Below are 26,579 nucleotides of genomic sequence, written 5' to 3' on the forward strand. Positions count from 1 at the left end.
TCCTTACTTTTATATAATTTTTATAATTTATTTTTTATTGGTGTTCAATTTGCCAACATATAGAATAACACCCAGTGCTCATCCCATCAAGTGCCCCCCTCAGTGCCCATCACCCAGTCACCTCCACCCCCCGCCCACCTCCCTTTCTACCACCCCTTGTTCGTTTCCCAGAGTTAGGAGTCTCTCATGTTCTGTCTCCCTTTCTGATATTTCCCACTCATTTTTTCTCCTTTCCCTTTTATTCCCTTTCACTATTTTTTATATTCCCCCAATGAATGAGACCATATAATGTTTGCCCTTCTCCGATTTCCTTACTTCTATTTACTTAGGGTTTAGTTTTCCTTTTGCTTTTCTGCTAATTTTTTCTTCCTCTTAAAAGATTCTTAAGATGGCAGCTTAGATCATAATGTGTGTGTGTGTGTGTGTGTGTGTGTGTGTGTGTGTATAACTTTGGCTGCATCTCACAAACTTTGATATGTTGTGTTTCTTATTTTAACTTATTTCAATTTTTAAAAAAATTTTCCTCATGATTTCCACTTTGGTCAATGTGTTATTTAGAAATGGGTTGTTTAATCTACAAATATTTGGGGATTTTATAGATACCTATATTGAATTCTGATTCAATTCTGTTTGGGCCAAAGACTTATTCTGAGTAATATGAATTCTTTGAAATTTATGGAAACTCTTTACATGGTTCTGTATATGGCCTATATTGGTGAATGTTCCATATACATTCAAAAAGAATGTGTATTCTGCTGTATCAGGTAGAGTGTGTTATAGATATAAATTAAGCAAAGTTTTCTATTCCAAATTTGTTAGGAATTGAACAGTTTTTTCCTGTACATCTTGAAATAATTATATGGCTTTTCTTCTCCATTAATGTAGTGGTTTGTATTGATTGATAAGCAAATATTATTTTAATAGTGCATTCTATGAATATATATAACTTAATGATGATATATCTTTTTTATATGTTGCTGGATTTGACTTGTTACTATCTCATGAAGGACTTTTACTCTGATGTTCATAAGAAAATGGCCTTTGATTTTTTTCTTTCTTATGAAGTTGTTCTCAGATACTTTGGTATCAAAATAATGCTGGTCTCACAAAACAAGTTGGGAAGTGGTCTCCCTTATTTATCTCTGAAAGTGCTTGCACAAGATTGATGTTACTTCTCTCTTAACTGTGAAGATATACGTGACTAGAGTTTCTTTTGTGGGCAAGTTTTTAATTACAGAATCCATTTCCATGCAAAATACTCCTACAAATGAGTAAGGGGGAAAATTCAATATTGACAAAATAGGCAAAAGTCTTGAACATGAACTTTACAGAGGACATTCAAATGGCCAAAAGCTTTAAAGTGTCCAACTTTACCATTCTTCTAGGAGATGTAGATTAAGCCCACAATGAAATACTTTACATATCACCTGAATGGCCAAAACAAAAATGAGAGAAAATGCCACATGATGGGAAGTATGTAAAATAACTGGAAATTCATACAGTGCACAGCAAAAAAATGAGATACCCCAATTGCCAAGAATTACATACAAAGGTGCACAACCACATTCATGTTCTGGGAAAGTCAATTAAAAGCACAGTGAGAGGGATCCCTGGGTGGCGCAGCGGTTTGGTGCCTGCCTTTGGCCTAGGGCGCGATCCTGGAGACCCGGGATCGAATCCCACGTCGGGCTCCCAGTGCATGGAGCCTGCTTCTCCCTCTGCCTATGTCTCTGCCTCTCTCTCTCTCTCTCTCTCTCTCTCTGTGACTATCATAAAAAAAAAAAAAAAAGCACAGTGAGAGAGAAAAAAAAAAGCACAGTGAGATGTCACTGCACATCACACACAGGTGAAGACTGAAAAAGACAACGTAAACTATTGTTCAAGATGTGGAATGATAGGAACATAGTTTGAAACACTGGGCATTATCAATTATGGTAAAATATATCATACACTATGATAATGTCACTCTAGTGCAAGATATATACCCGATATTCCCCATATGATCAAAAGTACATGGAGAGGATCTCCATGGTAGCACTGTCTGGATCAACTCAGATATTCATAAATAGTAGAAAGGATAAATCAACTGCAAAGGGTGAAAGAGTAGGAAACACACAGAAGTCACTAATGCAAAGCATGATGACAACATATGAGACAAATATGAAGAATCCTTGCCATAGGAAAAGTCTTTGACTGGATTCTGATCTCTGCAAGAAATTTCATATCATTAGTCTCCATATCTGAATGGACACCAGCAAGTTTGTCCTCCTTGGGTGATACAGAGCTTTGCAAGCCACTTCAATATTTGGCTAGTTTAGTACCTAGAGTTTTTTCTTTGTCAATTACAATGTCCCCAAAACAGTGCTTTTCTGATATATTTGCTCCATATACAAAAAACATAGGTTTTTAATCTCTTTTCCTTGTTTTTCATCTGTTTTTCCTTCTATTTTTACTTAAAGACTGAGTTTTGAATAGTCTTGTTTTCTAATACTGTGTTAAAAGCAGCAAACAGGGGTGCCTGGGTGGCTCAGTCGGTTAAGTGTCTGACTTCATTTTGGTTCCCGTCATGGTGTCAGGGTGGTGGGATTGGGTCCCACGTGGAGCTCTGTGCTAAGCACGGAGGCTGCTTGTCTCTCTCCCTCTGTTCCTCCCCTTGCTCTCGCTTTTTCTCTCTTTCTCTCTCTCTCAAATAAATAAATAAATAAATACATAAGTAAATAAGTAAATAAATAAATAAAATCTTTTTTAAAAAGGCGGCAAACAATTGACAACACTCTTTTAATGTTCTGGCTATTTTCAACAATACATTTTCCAGACTCTGCAGACAAATGTTCTAACTTCAGTTACACCAGTTGTCAATACTATATTTGTATGTACTTCTTGTGAAGAGTATCTGAACCATATGTATGGGGCTTGAACGATTAAATGATTTGAAACTTTGAATCATTCTAAATCTGAGGTTATATTGGAAAGAAGTTGTGCATAGCTCTCAGGATGAACATGAAATCCCTGCAACTGAGGAGGACAAAGTCTTCCTTCCTTCTCTTGAGCAGCTTTGTGAATGAAAAAGATTCCAGTGTTAAAGGAAGGAAACCATGCATGTGGCCAAAAGCATTATCCCAGGATCACCTGTGCCTCTTTTTGTCTTCCAGCAAAAGAAAGGATCTGACCCCCTGTTTTTTTATTCAAGAGCTGAAAATCTTCAATAAAGCATAAAGGCTCAATTTTAGAAAAAATAGAGTCCAAATGAATAATATAATATGGAACAGAAGCAGGTGCATGTGCAAATAAAATGCAATTTCATAACTGGATGAAAATCATATACTTCAGCATCAAGATGACAACCCTATTTTGCAGCCATAATTGTTAGTCTTGTAGGAACACAGGCAGTCTCTACTCAGAGGCCCTGTGTGTGAGCGTGTGTGCATGTGAGAGAGAGGAAGAGGGAGAGAGGTTATCAGAAGCTTATTATATTTCCTAATATAAATAAATATTGCATATATCTATATCCTCTTCCATGTATATATTTAATATATTTATATTTATGTATTAATAAAATATTACATATATATGTTTAAATGTTTTCACTCTGGAATATGGAATAAAATATTGATTCTACTTCCACATAAAGCAATATCAAATTCAAAAACCTTGAAAAATTGGATTTTTTTTGAATTGATAAAATTTGTGTTATTTAATTAAAAGTCTTAGTTCTCATTTTGCTCCTATGAACAATACTTATTTAATAACAGATTTATCCAAAAATCATTGGAATAATATACAGAAGTCCCCAGCATGCTTCTGTGGAAGAAGGAATAATTACATACTTAAAATCGGTAATAGTTCAAGGCTTTTTATTTCGCACATCAATAAATAAAATGCGATTAAGAAAAAGTATATTATTTTCACTTCTCGAAATAAAAGGACTAAAATCTATGAATTTCTAATTCTACGTACTGATTTTTTAAACTAGTCATCTGTTTATTCTCTTATGCACACTCACACACATGCACGCGCATGCATGCACATGCACGTGCATGCCTGTGTATCAAGGCAAATTTTATTCTAAACTAATGGTTTAATTCACCTTTAAATTCTTCTAGTTTGCATGGCTAATGCACTAATAGGACTTCAAGATGAAAACACTCTCTTTTCCCTAGAGGCTTCTGTTTATGTGTTTTAAACTGAGATTGAGCTTAAGAATCACATTTTAGTCAATTTAAAAACAGAGATAGAACTTGTAAATGTTATATTTCTTTACTAGAGAATTATCTATTGGAAGCCTTTTCTTGTTTTTGCTTTTTGTTTTTGTATTTGTTTGGTGCTTGGTTTCACTCCTCTGCATTCTGAAAAGACATAGGGCTAAATTTGTTCTAATTAATACTTCTAAATAAATCTGTTTGGATTTAACAATAATATTTTACTGACAGATATCTTTCCTCAACTAACTTCTTATTATGCTTAATAAAGGAGAAGATCTCAGGGCATTCAACATTTTGTAAATCAAATTTGAAAAAAAAATCTGCAATTTAACTACTGTTACAGATGATTTTATTCATTCATTAAACATTTAAGCAGTACCTTAAAAAATACTCAAGGCAATTCACAGGAAAAAATCAAGATCAGAAGCAATTAGTGCTGCCACTCATGCAAAACATTTGTTTTTATTTTTCTTTTCCATTTATAATTAGAGTTTCAAAAAGGAGACATTTGTGTTAGGATCCTACAAATGACTCTTATTTTTCTTGTTTAGCTTGTTTCCCCCCCATTGAAACAAGACTGTGCTTGTCAAATATTTTGCAAAATAGAGGCTTCTGGATATTTTCATTATATTTCTCAAGAAGCACAAAATCACTTGCCACCAGCTTCAGAGGGGACATCTCCAAATCTTGGTATTATATAAACAAGCTAACAAAATAAACCACTACACCAATGGAAATACTTGCATGCAAACTTTTATGAGAAAAAAAATTTAAAGATTACTTTCCATGTAGAATTTTGATAGATAATATTCATTTCTTAATTGAAATATTAACTATAATAATATGAATTTGACAAATGAATGCATGGATATGTGAGCACTGGCTTGCACAGCTGGCATGCATGAACTATTTTTATTTTATAATTTAAGTGAATAATTTAAAATTTTAAAATTTAAAATAAAGTACAGTATTTTCTAACCATGACATTACCTTTTTAAAATCTCATTTTCTTTAGAGATCAAATTAATGACAGCTTGGAATGGCTGAATTCATTTATGAAAGAAACTTCCAAAATATATACTTTGATACATTAAGTATTTTTTTTACAAATTTATTTAAAAAATGGAAGAATCTTAAAATACCTACTTCTTGCTCTTCCTTTTAGAAATTAAAAAAAAAAAAGTTTATAGAGGATCAGTCACCTGCTATACCAGTAAGGACTTATGTTGTAAGAAACATAGGCAAGGTAAGAATCAGAAACAGAAAAAGAAGTGTTGAAAGAGCATCAGGAAGCTCAAATAGCTGAGAGGAAGGCCAAAGAATCAGACCTGTAAAATAACAGACATGCAGTAAGATAGGTAGACGGGTATTTGGTCAAATTGAGGAATATGAAGAAACTAGTCAGAATGCCTCTGCTAGCATCCCCGTTATTGGATAAATGTCCCTGGAACCACTGGACTCAAGATACTTACTGCTGTATCCACAATGTATGGTTTCTTAACCTCTCTGGCTTGTTTGGTTACACCTTCCAGTTTAAGAATCTCAGGTAAGGACACCCTACCTAATTGCCATGCTTATGTCATGCGCCTGTTTCATGACTACTTGAGGGAAAGAGAGGAAATATGGACCATGATGGCTTTTGTAGTGGAAAATGGGGCCTTCAGCTACCAAAATTAACTCAAGTAGGAGGAGCTGCCTCTCACCATTCCCCACTCCCCAAAAAGAGTCATTCAGATGTCAGGTTCCAAAAATATTAACAAAGGCACACTACAGACTCCTACATCGAAATCCACCCTTTTCTCTTATTTCCATTTCCAAAACCAATGGGCCATGCTCAGTTACTAGAAACAGTAACAAGTCACGATCTCTAGATGATGTATCAGTATTCAGTAAAGATTTGCATCAGTATTCTAAAGTGCACCATCATTATGTATCCCACTCATAGTAGGAAGAAAACAGAAAAAAAAGGGGCCAATTATTTAATATATCTACCTCTACATGACACAAAAAGCAAGGAGGGAAATATAGGTAAGAGGGTGCCTTCTCTATTTTTGTAATTGTTCTCCAGATTGTATTTGCAATGCTTCTCTTTACCCATTCTATGTTCCCATTTCTTCAGCCATCTCTTGTGGTGATGAAGAGTTCATACGTATTTACTTCTGAGTGGTCTGAGCCCTCAGTGGCTTTCTTACATAAAACTATAGTCGTTTTCCCTTATCACTTACTCCCAGACAATGTAGTATAAAAAAAATCCTCCAGGGGATCCCATGAATTTCATAAACCTTGCTTTCCCTCTGTTGAGTATCAACAACCTTATTTTCCCTTAATAATTAAGATCGATCACATCATTCAATGCCATAAACTCCTGACTCTCCCAATCTCTTTTTGGTTGGTGTTTTTTTGTTTGTTTGTTTTGTTTTGGGAGTTTTTTGTTTTTGTTTTTGTTTTTTCCTGTTCACCCAATGGCATTAAAAAGCTGAAATTGCCAGATTGTCAGTCATGTAGAATTTGAGAGAAATTTATTATATTTCACAGTGGAAGAATGCATTTTAGGGTAGAGAACCTAGAGGTATCAAAATTTGAAATGAAATGGAGTGAATCATTATATTTAATCATGAAGGCCATCATCTCCACTTCCTCCTATTTATTACATGCAAGGCTAGGTAGGGACAACCAGCATCACATATTGTGCACTGATTCAGATCCTATGTGGCATCTCATGAGACAGTGCAGTTTTACCCCTTTCAAGTCCCTGATCATCCAGTTAAACCGTGAACCACTGCTATTGTCTGTGAGATGCTATTTAGATTTATCTTTTCTTGCTATCTTTTCCTTCAAACCAGGGTAATTATTAAATTGGCCATTTGATATTTTGCCCACTGGGAAGATTTTTCCTTCTAGGCTATCTCTATCAAGTATAACACAATCATCAACTTCTGCCATAGGTCAGCATATCATGCAGAACCATCTATAATCTAGGCTCAGATATTTTTCTCAGTTCATTGTCTGTAGAAAATCACACGAATTCATAAGTACAGCTTATCTGGAGTTGGGAAAATGAAGCAGAAGTATGCATTATCAGAGTTTTATTTGTTTTTTATTTTAATTAAGCTCTATGTCCAATGTGTGGCTCAAACTCATGACCTTGAGATCAAGAGTTACATGCTTTACCAACTGAGACAGCTAGGCACACTGGCATTACCAGAGTTTTAATCATCGTGTTCATATTACTAGATGCTGGAGCATTCCTGGCCCAATAACTGATTTTGGTAATAAGAAATAAAGTTCCCATTTATATTGGGCAGATTAGTTTACATGGCTGTCTGCTGTCCCATGGTCAAGGGTACAGATTTCACCAAGATTTCATATTTCCAAGTCCATTCCCTCTTCATGACACATATATATGTATATGTATATACTTATATATGTATATATTTATCTATATCCATATCATGATGAGGGTGTGGCCTTTCTAGAAAACCCTAATGGATTTTTTTTCCTGTAATTTGTCTATGAAGTCTTGCCATAGTTTTCATATAGATTAGATTCCATAGCCATGAGGCAAGATGTCTGTCCTTTGGTGACAGCAAATGGCTTCTATTTTGTTTTTCTTTGTTTTTTCAACTCATTGCCAGAGTGTTTCTTGTTTGTTTTTATTTGTTTTCAAACTGAGATCTGTGACAAAATGTCAGTAACTCCACAGATTAACACCAGAAAGGAAAATCCAGAGGGAACGGAGACTTACAAAAGCACATTTATGAATCCACTGTCATTCTCTAAGACATCCACCTTTTCCATCAGTCAGTCTGTAATCCTGAATGGAGATATGATAGGCGTCTCAATTTGTGCATTTTGTTTTCAATTCTTTGAACTAATCTTTGTAATTCTTCTAAGGCTGCTAGATTCCCTTTTATTTATTATTGTAGTTTGTGAAGATGATTTCAGAGACATCTACTTGCTTCTATGCAACAGAAAAGCCAATGTTCCATAAATCAGAATGCCAATATGGGACCCTGTCATTTGTTGAGACTATTTATAAAAAAAAAAAAAACAAACACACAATCAGCTGCTGGTGGAAGAAATGCAGAATATATTTTGAGATCACTGCAGTTCTACCATGGGGCAAACTCAGAAAACAACTCAAGTTATCAGCAGACACTTCTAAGCCTGTGCTCTGAGTAGATTGGTGTTCTTGGTCTAAAGGGCATAGTGCTCATTCACTCAAAATAGTCCCTTGTGAGACAGTGTCATGTGTATGGAGTAGAAAGAAAAAGAGAGGGTCCTACCTCTGGGTCAGGAGGGGGATACAGGTGAGGGCAGGGTTGCAAACTCAAGTGTCTTCATGGCCCAGTCCATAATGTAAACTGGTGCTGCAGGCTAGGCAATATAAGAATGCTCTTAGCTTTCACGGTTGAATACAAGCTTTCCTATATTTCAGTCTACCTTCTGTTTCCCATTTTTTATACATAAGGATTATGAAACATGTTTTACTTTCTTCTTAACTCTATTATAAAAAAAATCAGCCTAAGTTTGAGATACACACCTATAGATGCTAAGCTTCAGGGCCAGGGAAGAACCCCATCTAAAGGGGCAGCTGAAAAAAAAAGAGGAGCATCCTGGTGAAGTGTCTATATTCAGCTCAGGTCATGATCTCAGGGTCCTGGTATAGAGCCCCACATTGAGCTCCCTGCTCAGTGGGAAGCCCACTTGTCTCTCTCTCCCTCTGCCCCTCCCCCTGCTTGTACTAGTTCTCTCTCTCTCTCTCAAATAAATAGGTAAAATCTTTAAAAAGTAAATAAATGAAGGGGTAGCTGGCTCTTCTGCTCTAGGTGCCAATTGGATAGGGAGCTGAAGAGGGGAATCAAGAGCCAGTACACCTACACCATTCAAATCTTCAATAGATGCCATGGTGTATGTGAAATCTTATGGTTTAAAATTTTTAACAAATAATTTCTTTTAACTAGCCTTTAAAAAAAAACCCACCCAAAACTAAAATTTAAAGATTCCTTTAAAAATCTTGGCATTTTCCTTCTCCAGAATAATTTGCCCTGGTAAAGGACCATAGGCCCTCCGGGGAAGAGTAGGGGAAACTGGCAAAATACTTGTGATATCATGATAGGGTGCTTCTCTAAGAGTTGGGTTCCTCGGATGCAGATCCAAAGCCGTGACAAGGAATAAAGTACAAGTGATATAGTAAAGGAAGTATTCCCATGAGAAACTATTAAAGAACTGGAGAGAGCAGAACAGCAAAGAGGAAGAAATTGTACAGCACACAAATTTTAGGTTGCTTAGCTTGTTCCAAAAGGAAATCTTTGGATTGTAAATCACTCCTCAAAATGCTCTAAGACAATGGAGCTGGGGTTTTATATTCTCCCTTGAACATTAGTCATTGCTGGGCACAAGGGCTATTCGAGCAGACAAAATACTCAAGCGCTTCCAGATCTCTGCTTATGTGGACATAGCTTCAGTAGCCCAGAGGGAGCCTTTCAAAGAAGAATCAAAAGTAAACACACACTTTTGTGTTCGTTTCATCAGAGGGGATGCACACAGAAACAAAAAAGTGGATTCCAACAGGAGCACTTAAAAAGTCTACGAGCGGTACTCAATCACCCCTCAAGTAAAGGGCCACAGGAACTACAAAAAATTGAGTGACATGACAGTGACTCAAGTTTGAGATCCGTTCACCAGAGTTAGGTTTTAGATTTAGACAAAGCAAGACTTCAGTGGGCTGTCCATCCATTTTGGCCCTAAGGATCTAATGATCAATTAACCACTGTCAAAGATCACTGTATACCTGATCTTCCAAAATAATATTATTAACCTTGTTGCTTATTTGAGCATGCCACTTTGCTTACTGTTTGGGCACTTTTTCCACTGTATGCCCAAGGAATCTGTCATCTGTATGAGAATCAAGAGCCATTTTAACTTTAGAATGTCTAACCAGTAATCCCATTTACTAATGCATTATCAAATATTATAGGGACTCTGTCACTAGTATAATTCTTATAGTCTTTATAAAGGAAATATTGTCTTGGACAATGTGGGTAGGTGGACCACTCATGTTGAAAATATTATAGTATTCCTACCATCTGAAATATCTGAATTCATGAATTTTTGGCACCTCAACTTTAGGTAGAGTGGGTGATAAGTGATTTTAGGTCTCAATGTAGTGCCTTTGCCATAGTGGCCAGAGGCCAGAGTATAGTAAACGTCCTGCTTACCTAAAACTCACTGAAATTGTATTTCTTCCCAAAGGAACCACAGTTTTGTTCATATATCCCCTTTTGCCACAGCCAGATGATTCGTGGGAAACCGGGTCTGACTGGTTCAGGAATATTCAGATAACTTAACATGGCCATTAAGACATTGTGGGGGGGGGGGGGAGTCTTGTGAGCTGATGGAATTGTTTCTTCACTTCTAAGAGACTAGAAAAATCACCTTGTCTTCCTTTGGGCATTGTTATTTAAATATGCTGCCTAGACTTCTGCAGCTACCAATCCAAAAAGGTACTCAACTTTGTAGAATAGAGTTGGAAAGAAACTCTGTCCCTGAGGACATCATGGGCAATTTATTTATTTATTTATTTTAGAAGATTTTATTTATTCATTTGGGGGAGAGAGAGAGCAAGTGAGCATGCAAGGGTGGGAGAACACAAGCCAGAGGGAGAGGCAGAAGGAGCAGCAGACCCCTTGCTGAGCAGGGAGCCTGATGAGGAGCTCAGTCCCAGAACCCTGGGATTGTGACCTGAGCTGAAACCCAACACTTAACCAGCTGAGCCATCCAGGCACCCCTCCCTGGGCTTTTTAAACGTCTGACTCTGAAGCCCTCCTGTATTTCTGAGCTTTGTGATATATGAGACACTGTATTTACATATTTTTAAATCCAGTTTAAGTGGAATTCCGCCACTTGTGGGTGAAAGCGTAACAGCCTGGGAGATGAAATATCTTGTTTCACTAACTTTCTTAAGTGGAGACAGATCTCTGCTTCTCAAGATTTACATTATTAGTCATAAGATACACATATGAGCAATTCAGAACTTAAGCACCTGTTGCATATATGTCCTGTTGCACAGATGTCTGGTTTTTTTCTGAGCACATTGAATCTCTCAAAAATAAGAGAGGCTTGACATGGGCAGTCCTTCTTCTTGATTCTTTTCCTATAAAAGATATGAACAGGAAGGAGCCTCTTTGCGGCTCTTGGCTCAATATTAGTCATAGGTAATGGGATAATTCTGAGGTTGAATTTGCAGGAAAATATATACTTAAAAATTAATGTGAGAAGGGGGCACCTGGGTGGCTTTGTCGGTTGAGCATCCGACTCTTCATTTCAGCTCAGGCCAAGATCTCTCAGTTGTAAGACTGAGCCTGCATTGGGCTCTGTGCTCAGTGTGGAGTTTGTTTGGGGTTCTCTCTCTCCTCTCCCTCTGCTTCTCTCCCACCTTACTCACTCACACTAAAAAAATAAATAAATAAATTAATTAATTAATTAAAATAAAATCTTTAAGGAAGCCTAATATGATAGGGGACCTGGCCAGCTCAGTCAGTAGAGCATGTGACTCTTGATCTCAGCGTTGTGGGTTCAAGCCCCACACTGGGCATAGAGCTCACTAATAATAATAATAATAATAATAATAATAATAATAATAATAATAAAATTAATGTGATAGATTTCTTCTTAGTTAAAAATTTTAATTAATTACTTATGAACAAACAATATTGTCAAGGCTATGCTATCTTTTGACATCCAGACAACTACAGAGGTGCTTCCATTTGAAGAAAGCATGTGACTAAGACATTGTAGAACCACATTTCTTCCATAAGTCCACTTAATACCGTTAAGTGAAACAATCATTTGGTGAGTGTGGAAAGATAGGAGAAAACAAGATAAGTATAAAACAATAATTACATTGAATTGCTTGGGAAATTTAAAGACATGTTGTAGGCCATAGGAAGTTAATAAATTAGTAATAATTAAGTATCAAAATATCTTATAAGTTGGCTGAATATATCTAGTTTTATGAATTTGAAATATACAGGATTTTGAAGAAAAAATTTCTTAATTAAAATAAACTTTGAAAAAGCTTTGATACTAGGACTAAAAACTTACTCTAGAAGAAAAAAGATGCAATAATCAAGTCTCTAATTTATGGGAACTGTCCATGAACTACCCTGTTAGTATCATCAATGATTAGGAAGAAGAAGCAAACACTCTCTATGAACTTTGGAAATGTTTTCTGTCAAATGTAGGGAAATGGTGGCAATGAAATAGAGAATTTAGTACTTGTACCAGATACGTGACTCAGACAGATGCAAAATTACACCTTAGAGAAAATTATCTGCTTTATGCCTATTGGTGGGAAAAAGAAACTGGGGTTGGGCGAGCATTGAAAGAGACTCTTGTGTGAAGCCAGGCAGAAAATTAAATGGGAAATTAAAAGAAGATATTGGTCAGGACCGCTGGGAAATTTATTCAAAAAGACTATTCTAATAGGGCTATTTCTTTCTAAACTCGAAATATAGCACTGCATTTAGCACTCCCTGGTTTCAAAGAAATTTTACTATGCTCTATTATATTCAGGACTAGTATCGTTTAGCAAATGAAACCTTAGGAAAATAAAAACAATAAGACAAAATTAATAAAAACAATATAAACAAAAAGTGATGTGAGTGCATACCTATAAGAATGCCCACAAGTATTAAAACAAACCAATGTTCAAATAGTTCAAAATAAAAAATTAACCATAGCCCTAATAGTTGTATGAGTAGTGCCAACTGTGAAAATTATCAAGAATTTACATATTTTAGTAGAAATCTATATTTCTATTATGAATGCAAAATGATTAAGGTCTCTTTTGTTCTTTTTCACTTTAATATCTGCAGTTACTACACTTTTTCTTTCATTCTTTATCTGAGTCTATAAAATGATATTCCACTAAACAGAAATTATCAGAACCAATATAATGCATTTGATGTATCTATGTCCACAACAGGAATATACTAGCCATTGGGACTGTGGAAGCTTAGTCTATTAGCCAGTACAATCATGACAAATGTTGGAACCATCTTTCCATCCGTTCATTCTACTGGTAGACATCTGTTGGAATTTCTGTGCAGTTGAAGGGATAACCAAGATAACATCTTACTCCTTTCTGATAATCAAATTTCTATACATTTATGCCTACTAACCCCATCTTCCAAAAGCATTTTCTTTCTGTAGCCATAATATTAGCATTAAAAATCAGAAGCATATTTAGACATGCCAAAATAGCATGACCATGCTTATATTTTAAGCCTCTGTTCTGAACACATTTCAATGTGATTTTATAAACTAATCTGGTCCATTACGATTCAAGTGTCAGGCTGACTGCTATGCCCAGTTACTGACCTCAGTAAGAGGCTTAACAGGTTTTCAGTGCCGACATAATCTCTCATGAGCCCTTATTTCAACCATCTAAGGTAAGCTGGTCCCAGGGAATCACTAATAATTGCAGATCTCCTTTCTCACAGCTAATTTAGAAGGCCAAAGATTACAGACAACTTCCATTCCTATTTATGAACTTTATTGTGTATTTTCTCCACATTGTTTCAAAATGTGGAGGTCACACTCCACAAAGTTGGAAAAACTTATACAGCAGTCAGGATTTTCCCCAACTATGCAGAGAAAGTTTGAATCATATGCAGGTCTTGATTTTTCAAAGAAAGTTAAGTTATGAAAACAATTGACAAAAATCCTGTCTAGGCAGATCAATTTACCAAGGTTATCAGCTGTGAGTGGGTAGGGTCATGTGTTTTATGGCTGCTGTTATAGCTTTACATATAAAAAGTGCCTGGCACAGAGGTGTCAATAAACACTTATCAAATGGGTGGATAAAATAATTCTCAATGTTTATCTATCATGAATCAGCACTTGATTTCTGCCTCAATCTGATCTATACTAGACTCACTTAATATGACCCTATCTTCATTTCAGAATTGCTAGCTATCATCAGCAGAAGGTGTCTCTCATAGGACATCTCAGGATTTAATAACCCTCAGATTAATTTGACTTGTGTCTTTTCCTGGAGTGATTTTCACAGTGCTATACACATTAGTAAACACTAAACAAATGGTTGCTGATAAATCTGAATGAACGTATGATATCTCTGACAGGCTGAGAGTTGTTAGGTTTGTGAACATATTCTTTAGACTTTGAGTTCCATTTGTCTCACTTGTTTTTTTCTGTTCCTGTCCTCAGTCCATAAGAGATGATCAATAAGTATTGGCTATTTTATTAAGAGCCATCTAAAGTTACTTAATATATTCTACTTTTTAAAAAAATTGCTCTTCTTAACCTAAACTAACACAAATAGATAATTTGCTTTTTTTTTCTTTTTTAAAAAGATTTTATTTATTAGAGAGAGAGAGAGAGAGAGCAGGAGGGAGAGGGAGACAGAATCAAGCAGACCCTGTGCTGAGCACAGAACCCAACACAGGGCTTGATCCCACCATGCTGAGATCATGACCCGAGCTGAAATCAAAAGTCGGATGCTTAACTGACTGATCTACCCAGGTGTCCCTGTAGTTGCTTTCTAACAGAATTTCCTGATTTTATAAAGATATCCTAATTCTGTATCATTAAAGCAATTAGCATAGTATTTTTATTTTATTTTTTATTTTTTTTTAAAGATTTCATTTATTTATTCATGAGAGACACAGAGAGAGGGGCAGAGACATAGACAGAAGGAGAAGCAGGGCTCCTCACAGGGAGCCTGATGTGGGACTCAGTCCTCAGACCCGGGATCACACTCTGAGCTAACGGCAGAAGCTCAACCACTGAGCCACCCAGGCATCCCAGCATAGTATTTTTAAACTATATATAGTATGTATTATAATTTTTATATATTGTATATTTTTATTATTATTGTATTATGTTATTATTACAGCATTATAATCTTTCTTGCTTCCTATTAACTTTATGGAAACTGTTTCTTCTCTAGCCCAGAAGCTCAACATGACATACTTCATCTTCAAAGTGAATATGAACCAACATGATATATATGTTTCATATCTTTCACACTGAAGGTTTTAATGTAACTTGCCATCACTCCAGGCAGTGGATTTTGAAATAAATTATATGCAAAAGATAAACACTACTATATTAAATAAATAGATGAAAAGAATTATATGAGCTCATATACAATATGCATAAAAACAGTAAGCAGTTATATGGGATAACTATCATAGCCAAGAAAATGCAAAATATAAAAATAAATCCTCAAAATCATAGCATAATGTCAAATCTGTCATGAATTAAGATGGATAGGACTGTCACACATTAACATGTAGACATGACAATGACTTCAAAGCTATAACAGCATATGTTACACATTGACAACTGAACACAATGTAATTTTGCGTCTTGATGGGAGGGATAGGAGAATCTCAGTACTTTGCTCTAAAAGTGTAAAGTTGCAATACAACAAAAACAATTCAAACTTTTCTTTGTAAATTAATTCCATTAAAGGTGCAAGGAACACTTCACAGCTTTTGCAGTTTAGGTTCCAATGATAAAAAATTTGAGTTTGTTATAGAACAGTATTTTTAAATGGACTACCTGCAATTTATTATTAACACTGCTATAGTGTATCCTGTGGGTATGTGCATGTGTGTGTGTATGTGTGCATACAGTTTGGTTTCTCACTGGGAATAGGTATATTTATTCACATTTTTTATTTTTAAATCAATTCTCTTCTCAATTTTAGAAGTTCTTATGTAATAAAGTTATGACCTGTCAAATTTGATAAAATTTTCAAGTAAAAACACTACATATTTTCACCAAATCATATAATTTCATCCCTTTTCATTGTCTACTTAATATTTTTGTTCACTAAACCAGTATTACAATACATACTTGGGAGAATTACACCTTTTCTTTCTCTGAAGAAGCAGAGGTGATTTGCATAACTAAAATAGCTACACTTTCAGATCATTTTCATGTTATCAAGTATTATACTAAGTATTTTATATAGCCTTTACAATGATCCAGAAGTTGGTGATATGATTCCATTGCCTGAGGTAAGTAAACCAAAATTGCACAGCTATTACTTGACAGGGTTGAGATTCAAATTTGTGTTGTCCAGACAGACTCCTCTGCAAGAGCTCTTTTTAATTCAAATCAGGAGCAGCCCTCTCCCATTCTATTCTATTTGACTATTTGAGTCAAATATTAGCAAAGTACTCCTAAAATCTTCCTTTCTCAAAATGATTTAACTTTCATATATTTATACATACATGAAATATATATATACAAAATGTGTGTGTGTATATATATACACACACATATCTATATCTATATCTATCTATCTATCTATCTATCTATCTATATATATATATATATAGAGAGAGAGAGAGAGAGAGAGAGAGAGTGACTGAGAGAGAACATCATTATAAACTAAAATGTCCAGGATGGCAACTCTAGGGAGTGAACTGTTATATTTTTGTTCCAGACTCCTAATAGGAAGGGTCCTCTGTGTTTCTCTGGTTCTTCCCAGAAAGAATACAGCTTTCAAATCAGCAGCCCTCTGAAATCATCACTGCCACAATGCAAGATTGTAATCTCAATGTTTCTTTTGGTTACATGTTTTCAAACACCTTCCCCTAGAATGCAGGCACTTGGGGGTTCAACTTTGGAATTCTCTCCTCTATGCTTTTTGTTCATAAGTTGTCTCAAGAGATAAGTAACAGAAAGAATGTGTAAGTTACAAGGTCAATATGCTCCTCTCCACAAACCACCAATTGATTAAATGTCCACCCCTGCATACATTTCTATTGTAGCAAATGAAAAGGAGAAAGGTCACTGAGAACATTCAGAGCACTCACACAAATACCTTGAATGGGGATGGCAGTGAGCGGTGAGACCCAGAAAAATAAAGGTCGGCAGAGTTAATACAATTTCTCCCACAACATTTTTTTGCTAATGTATTACTAATTTTAATGTAGTAAAAAGCTCATCAGTTCGTTATCGACACTTTTTTTCTAGAAAGGGGTAAGTGGCACATAATAAAAGACAGTCATTACCTAGGAAACTTTTGGTTAGTTTATTGCTCCATAAGCTAGAATGTTATCACTGATGTGGGAAGCAAAGGCAAAAGAAAAATTACATTTCCTTAACTACCTACAGCCCATTCACAAGTCCTTAAAACAGAGTGACACTGCTCTAGGGACTCCGCTGCTGCCTCGTTGTTAATACTTGGCTAAGGGCAAAAAGCAATTTTACTTAGCCTGACCCCCCCCCCCCCCATTAGGATCCTGTAAGTCTTATAAAAATTCCTTTGGAAACTTCTTTTATCTCTACCCCCAAGATACATGTTGCTAATCATCCTCCAGGCACATGACCCACGGATGCAAATCTGAAGGGTCTCATGGATGACTTTTTACTAAATAGTAGTTAACGACCTTTCCCCAACAATAGCTAGTCCCCTCAGGATTGTGGAAACCTTGTTTCTAAAATATCTGGGAGATTTAGGCTATCTCTAATTCCCACCCCTCAACTTGAAAGTATGTGATGGGCAACTGGTTATTGACCCCAGGGCAGCTCTTTCTGCCCACAGGTCCTGTCCCCATGCTTTAATGAAACCACTTTTTTGCACCAAAGGCATCTCAGGAGTTCTTTCTTGGCCGTTGGCTTGGAACACTAACATCTTTCCTGCATCAATCACCATCAACATTTTGATGTGTTAAGCTAACAGTCTTCTCCTGGTTGTGGCCTCAGACCCCACCCCTCTCATTAGCTCATCTAAGCTTCATGTTGTCTCATTGTCTTTAGAATTTCATGTGTGTGTAGATTTGCTGTACATACACCTATTAAATTTCATTTTGTCCTATTAATCTTTCTCATGTCACTTAGTCCAGCTAGGAGGACCTTGTAGGGCAGAGGAAGCTCTTCCTCCCCGACACTACCTACTCATCAAATTATTAATAAATATAAGGGAACTGTATATATTTCAGGTCTAGTTTAGTTTACATATCTTACTGTGAAGGTTATGATCCCTCTCTGCAATTTAAAGCCTGATACTATCCTGAAAGTATCTTTCAACGGTGACTTCTGGGCTTCTCACATCATTTCATTTGTTCTTGTCACGTACACTCCACAGAGTTTGTTTCCTCCACACTCCTACCACTAAGACTTAAAATGGGAGCCCAAACTGATAGCTGAACAACAGAGTAAGGTCTGACAATGAGGCCACAGCTACTTTTGATGTCTCATTAGTTCCTCTAATTGCAAAAAAAAAAAAAAAAAAAAAAAAGCCTTGCATGGGTGCACCTTCAGAATGAATGAACACACTGGTACTCATAGAAAGTTTTCCAAAGAGGAATCAGGAATTCACTAAAGCCTGAGATCATTTAACCCCAGGCAGAGTTTAAAGTTAACCATTCATCACTTTCAATGGAATGTACAGACCAGCTGGCTTCCTTGATTTACTGCAGGGGGAAAAAAATCACTGCAGAAATCCATAGAGCGTCTGTCTCTGCACATAAACATCAAGTCAGTGTGAGTCCTTGCAGACTACAAAGGTTGCTCTGTCACAACTTTCTCAGTAAATAGCTTTCTCAAGGAGAGTTATCAGAGATAGGGGTGAGAAAATCAGAAATGAGGTGATTTCATGAAAGGATTCTTAAATTTTCTCCTCATAGATATGTGAGGCATTGATAACCATACGACTAGCAAAATGCAGGTTGCAGACTTATCTGTGGAAGTAATGCACGGGCATAAGGAGATGCAAATTTGAGGGTGGATACTGTTTTCTAAAAAATTCAATGATAATTAGATTGAACTGAAGAAAAGAAAAAAAAACAACATATCATAATCCTAGAAAGAACTTTAGCTTGATTCATTTGGAAATTCATACACAAAATCCTGTAACTCACAACACTCTATCAATCCACTAACTCTTAAAGCATGATGCAGTAGAGGAAGTGGGGAGCAAAGGGAGGCTAGCAGAATAAACATATCTCCCGTTCATATCTGGAAAGCTGTGCAACTTCTTAGTATTCATAAATGAGAAAATGTATCAGAAATAAACTAGGCACACATGGAGGCTGCTCTATAGGCCTGATGGTTTTATTTGTCTAGGTTTCCGCAAAAAAGTCCTCAATCCCTGTTGCTATTCACTAAGAGTACAATTTCCTAATCTGATGTAGAAAGAATCAAATTTGTTGCCCTCTCACCTACCTAAATCTTGCCTTTCTTATGTGGTCCCAAGTGTATGATATTTCTGGTTCTCAAAATATATTCATGAAATGTGCACTTTTGCACAAAACCACGGGATCAAACCCTTAATCTCCTCAAACGAAAATGCCCTTTAATATTTTTTTCACTCTGCCACTCATACATCATGAAAAACAAATATGCACACAAAATAAAAGGTGATAAATGGCCACACGTTGCCACTGTTTTGATGAGATCTATCCACATTAGACATTTGACATTTCATCTCACCTCTACTATTTATTGGAGCCAAGAATCAATATTGATGTTATATTAGATGATGTTTAACAAATCCTTGATGGAATCACTTTTTACAAAAACGTTTCTGGAAACTGTAGGCCACCAGCTCAAATATAGTTATTTACTGTCTGATTTTTAGATGTTCATAACTCATAAGTTTAACATTCAAGATTTCATCATGCTCTTAATTACAGTCTTTTACATGTGGATTAAATGAAGGCATTTAATAAAACGTATCTTGTCCTTTCACATTGATGAATTTTATTATTTTTAATTTTTATTTATTTATTTTTAAAAACTTTATTTATTCATGAGAGACACAGATAAAGAGAGAAGCAGAGACACAGGCAGAGGGAGAAGCAGGCTCCATGCAGGAAGCCCAACGTGTGACTGGATCCCGGGACTTTAGGATCACACTCTGGGCCGAAGGCAGGCCCCAAACCGCTGAGCCACCCAGGGATCCCTGATGAATTTTAATTAGAACAAATACGGCACTGTGTTGTTTTGTTTCCTCTAACAAATATCTTACAGTGGCTATTGCTCCTGGTCCACATAGTCTCTTTTTAAAAACCTGAACTCTGACATTCAATAACATTTTCTCAAAGTATATCATTGCTCAATAATATATAAAACAATAGTCATGGTGGTCTTTTCCACTGATAGACTTAAATAATGTTACTTGGAAAGCCAAAATAAATGTATTAATATATCTTTTTTTATCTATACATATGATTATTATAAGTAGAGTTTATGAAACCTCCTTGTAGGAAATTATCTGTGTCTCAAACAAATAGGGATCTTATTTTGTCAGGCAACAAAAAGCCTAGAGAAATGGATTTCAGGGATGATGTAGTTGTTTAAGAAAAAATTCAAGTCTATGATATTTTTCTAGCATTCTTCCCCATAATGCTTGTAAGATAACCTTTTAAGTCACAGTTGCAAGATGGCAGCTCTACTATCAAGCATGAAGCGTTTACTCAAGGCAGGAAGATGAAAAAAGGCACAGGGAAAAACAAATTTACAAGGTATTGAATCTGCCTCTTTCATTAGGAAAAATTACAGATTTTTTTTTTGAAAGCCCAATACACGTGAATTCTTTTTGTATCTCATTGACCAGGGCCAGCCGAGTTGCAAAGAACTTGGGGATGTTTTTAACTAGACACATGAGAAAATGTGTCAGAAATAAATTGGGCAAACATGGTATTTGCTCTCTAGGCCTGATGGTTTTGTTTGGGTTTCTGCAAGAAAAGTACTTGTTGCTACACATATATTTCTATCCCAAATATAATTTTACTTAGTAAAAGAGGAGAAGTGAATATTGGAAAGGCAATTGAAAAGGTCTGCAGGATAGAGATGGAGCTCAGAGACAAATGTCTAGGGATATCTCTAGACTTCTCATGAAATACCACAATTTTGAGTAAACACATTGCAGTTTGTGGGCAATTTTCCATTTCAGCAATAAGCCATATAAATTACAATTCACTCTGCTAGGCATTACTTACATTGTGTAAGACATCTTTTTTTCTGCCATGAAGTGTCTTATGCAGTAGTGATAGAGTTGGTGTATAATGATTTAATAGTATACAAAATTTAATTATTTACATGTGTATATGTGTGTGGAGAGAAAGACAGAGAGTGAATGAGCGAGAAGGAGATCAATGGGAATTATAGTCTTAGATGCCTTAGAAGGAGCTGGTGGGTTCCACTCCATTGTATGGCTCAGCTTGCACTTTTTTTTTTAAGATTTTATTTATTTTTTCATGAGAGACACAGAGAGGCAGTGACAGAGTCAGAGGGAGAAGCAGGCTCCCCACAGGGAGTCTGATGAGGGACTCTATACCAGGACTCTGGGACCATGCCCTGAGCCGAAGGCAGACGCTCAACCACTGAGCCACCCAGGCGTCCCTCAGCTTGCACTCTTTATTGTGAAGCTGAGGCCAGTGAAATGGACTTCCTTATACATATAAAAAGAAGTCTAGAGGAATCTTAGAGTTCCTGAAATTGTCTCCAAAATTTTCCTTTTTGTTTTCTTGATTTCTACTTTTCTCTTCTCTTTCCTCTTGCCCTTTTTAATCTCCATCCTATATATTCTTGACTGGATAATGGCTAACTCTGATGGCTTCTATGCTTTGACTGTATAATAGGCCTTCTGACTTATTTCTTCCATTCTGGTCTGATGCTAATAATGACATGAATACAGCCACCTTTCCATCTCCTTGGTTCAACTTTTTTTTTTTTTCTTAATGGGTGGCCTATTCACAGTTTTATCGGGCCATAGATGAAGGTGAGTGATTAACAAATTTTTTAGAGCTCAACTACCAAGGGACCACCTAAAAGGTAAGACAGTAGAGTGCTCAATGGAAAAACAATGAATTGATAATGCCAATTTATTTTGGCCTCGTCAGCAACTTTACCTCAAATCCCATGAATTTCTCTCACTTGATTTGGCTCCTCAGATATTTTGGGCACTGACTATCATACCTTCTTAAAATGCCTTCCTTCAGGAATTCCCACAGCCATTATAACCTCCTGAATTAACTACCTCTCCATCTGTATATTTTTATTGATGTTTATTTCATTCACTTCCAGGCTGTCCAGAAATGAAGCACCTGCCAGGGTGGCTTTTAGTTGTGCTGGTGTGCATTTCTTTTGCACAATCAGGCACTTACTTGGAACCAGAATTCTGTGGAAACTATAGAGTTAACAGGGGTCCCAGGACATTTAAAATCCCAAATCTCATGGTCCCTAAAGCAATCCCTCTGTAAAGGGCATTGAATTAAGTGGCTGAAAACTCCCATTTGTTTGAAGTGATCTCCAGGGAATCAGTTACATTACAGCTTGGAAATGTAATCTGGCAGGTAGTTGCTGAGCAACAAGGCCTGGAATCAGCTATGGATGAGACAGACTTCCAGTCAACTTTATTAATGGCTCCTTGGAGTATAGAGTGCATTTATCATGAAATTGGATTCTAGTTAAAAATGCTAATAACAGATTAGATTGAGTTATCTGTACTAATACTATTTTCATGTTGCAAAAATAGTATTTGTTAAGGTATTTATTTATTTATTCTTTCATTCATTTATTGTCTTGATCCAAAATATGTGGATATTGTGAACTATTCAGTGTAGGACAACTGCAGGAAAATATAGGTTAGTAGGACCAATATAAATTGGACCATTTGAACTCTATACCATTATAGCTCAATTAAAGCTCTAAAGTAGATCACTTTTCACAAAATCTTTCCTACACATATGGCTCAGAAAGTAGTTTCTTGGGCAGCCCGGGTGGTTCAGTGGTTTAGTGCCGCCTTCAGCCCAGGGTGTGATCCTGGAGACCTGGGATTGAGTCCCGCGTCATGCTCCTTTCATGGAGCCTTCTTCTCCCTCTGCCTGTGTCTCTGCCCCTCTCTCTCTGAGTCTCTCATGAATAAATAAATAAGATCTTTTAAAAAAGAAAGAAAGAAAGAAAGAAAGAAAGAAAGAAAGAAAGAAAGAAAGAAAGAAGAAAGAAAAGAAAGAAGAAAGAAAAAAGAAAGAAAGAAAGAAAGAAAGAAAGAAAGAAAGAAAGAAAGAAAGAAAGAAAAGTTTCTTGTTTTCTTAGTTAACTCACCACGTCTTTTGGATGAATACTTAGGGGTGAAATGGTTTTAGTTTATGTGTGGTAAGTTTTATTTACATTAGTAAATGTAACTAGTAAATGTCAAAATTTTGTTGAGTTTTCCCACAATTTCACTACTCATGCACTAATTTCCCCCCTGAAATTAGTGGTTATTTTTCCATTTAAGTGTGAAAAAATACAAAATTTTTGGTTATTGAATTTTGTTTCCCAGGACCAAGAAGTTCTTACATTTTTTCAATAACATTTGGATAGGGTCAAAATCTCCTGGTTAGCCATTACATGCTCATAAATTTGCTAAAGCTTAAGTTTATCAAAGGGCAGTGGAAGATTTACATGACAAATTAACAATTAAAGAAATAGAAACAGGGACACCTGGGTGTTGAGTGTCTGACCCTTGGTTTCAGTTTGGGTCATGATCTCAGGGTGGTGAGATGGAGCCCTATTGGGCTCAGCACTGGGTGTGAAGCTTGCTTGGGATTCTCTTTCTCCCTCTGCCTCTGCCCTTCCCTCTGCTCATTCGTGCTCTCTCTCTCTCTTTCTCTAAGATAATTTTTTTTTTTTTAAAGAGAAATAGCTACAACAGAAAGAAAGAAGAACTACTAGTCAGGATTCTTATTTGCAAACAAGAGAAACCTACTCTGGTTATCTTAAGTAGAAAAATCATTTATTGGAAGAGAATCAGATAATTCACAGAATACAGGAGATGAGGAGCTGGTGGGAACAGACATTGAGGTACTGAGGGATGCAAGGTCTAGCCAACATCATGCCCCAGAAATACTACTGATGCTCACCATCAAAGCTGCTCCACCTGCCATGCCCTCTGCACACCTCCAGTGTGGTGCTGAACTCTCCAGCCTCCCAAACCCCATGCCTCTCTGTCCCACTGCATTCAAAGATTCATGGCAACTTCTACACGTAGAATTTCTCATCACATCCCTCAAGTCAGGGACAAGGAACATAAAGGGCAACCACTAAGCAATGCTACCAAATATTAGTCACCAGAAATACCAAGAGCGGACATATATTGCAACATTCCCATTAGATTTCAGTTATGTTGGAGGGGAAGACAGATACTGGGAAACCCAAATGTTATGGGTTCTTTTAATTTTTTCTATCCCAAAACACAGTGTATTTGTTCATAAAAGGAGTTTAACATGCCTAAGCAATTATTCCCTTTATAACAAAGGGAATAATGAAGTAATTATGGTGGTATTTACAAAGCTACTTTGACTTTCACCTTGGTTATGAGGAAATATTTAATCTTTGTTGAAATTAGCAAAAGTCAAATTTAGCCTTTAGTATGTATGTAATAAAGTTGAATTCCTTAAACGACTCTTCTTTTTGCAATCATGGAAACCATGCTAGTTCTTTCAAATAACAGGTTTGACATTCACCTGCAATGCCATTAGCTACCACATAACACATAATCAGGTTAACTACTATGGATGTTTATTTATTATGCTGTCATAACCTCTACTTTTTTCTGTTATTAGACAGCATTCTTTTCATGTATTTTATCTCACATTTTCTCTAACTCTAATATGTAAGAGACTTTATTGCTTCAGAAGAGTAAAAGTGGGATCCCTGGGTGGCGCAGCGGTTTGGCGCGTGCCTTTGGCCCAGGGCGCGATCCTGGAGACCCGGGATCGAATCCCACATCGGGCTCCCGGTGCATGGAGCCTGCTTCTCCCTCCGCCTGTGTCTCTGCCTCTCTCTCTCTCTCTCTGTGACTATCATAAATAAATAAAAAATTAAAAAAAAAAAAAAAAAGAAGAGTAAAAGTAATCGGGTAGCCTTTGTGTGGCTCTTCTGATTGGTAGAAATGTTAATGTCTATTAATTACAGAGAAATTCTTAGTTTTTTGAATAAATAGTAATTTCAATTTCAAATACAATTTATAACATCCCATAATTGATATTCTGCATTGTGATATAAGGAAGCATTTATAGTTCTACTGTTACCTATTCTGTGAATACCAAATACATCAATAATAGAATGAGGAATAAAAATATATATTTTAGATTCATCTTAAAGAGGATATATATCTGCATTTTAAACAAAAATAATATTTTAGGGACACCTGGGTGGCTCAGCAGTTGAGCATCTGCCTTCGGCTCAGGGCGTGATCCTGGAGTCCTGGGATCGAGTCCCACGTCGGGCTCCCTGCATGGAGCCTGCTTCTCCATCTGCCTGTGTCTCTGCCTCTCTCTCTGTGTGTGTCTCTCATGAATAAATAAAATATTTAAAATAAATAAATAAATAAAAATAATACTTTAAAATTTTAAGAAAATCTGAGGAGGGGAAAATTTTTTCCTATGTAATATTAAATAAATAAATATGTATATATGTAGGTATATGTGTATATAAGAATATATATTGTTTATGTGCAAGAAGTTGTTCAGGATTGTGATATTTTACATATATAAATTGTATATTGTATAACAATTATATATATTTATATAATACATAAGTATATGTATATTATATTTAAACTTATATAATATATATTTCCTTTATCTTTTTTTTTCCCTCCTTCATCTTTATAAGATGTTTCTTGCTTGCTAAAACTGCTGATTAGGGCAGCCCAGGTGGCTCAGTGGTTTAGTGCCACCTTCAGCCCGCGGCGTGATCCTGGAGACCTAGGATCGAGTCCCATGTCAGGCTCTCTGCATGGAGCCTGCTTCTCCCTCTGCCTGTGTCTCTGCCTCTCTCTCTCTCTGTGTCTCTCGTGGATAAATAAATAAAATCTTAAAAAAAAAACACTGCTGATTAAATGGTTATCATAGATGATCATGAAGTAATTTGTATTTTTCATCCTGAAGTAGTTCAAATAATTTCTGTATAAGGCAGTGGTATTATCAAAGGATAGCTTGTAATTGATAGCTAAATTAACTCTACATATGTACAAGGACATAAATTGTACAGCATTATTAGTGTGAAAAATGTTAATATAAAATTGTTTACCAACCATAGCCATGGCTTACAAAATTTCTCAGTTGTTCTCATTAGCAAAAAACGTAAGAGGAAAGCATGAGGAGAATATCCGTCTCCTGAAGAAAGAAAACAGTGTGTGGCATCATAAGAAATAAAAACACATAGTAGTTACCTGATAAAACTTTATCATAGCCCACGTCTAAACTTCCCATGTTAATAAAAAAGGTCTATAACAAACTACATCACAGAGAGCACCTATTTGGATACCAGAAAGCACCATATGGAAGACTATCCACCGATGAAAATGCAAATGATCAACGGTGTTTTCTCACATGCACT

Source organism: Vulpes lagopus, chromosome X (genome assembly GCF_018345385.1).
Source record: "Vulpes lagopus strain Blue_001 chromosome X, ASM1834538v1, whole genome shotgun sequence".
In the NCBI taxonomy this organism is placed as follows: Eukaryota; Metazoa; Chordata; class Mammalia; order Carnivora; family Canidae; genus Vulpes; species Vulpes lagopus.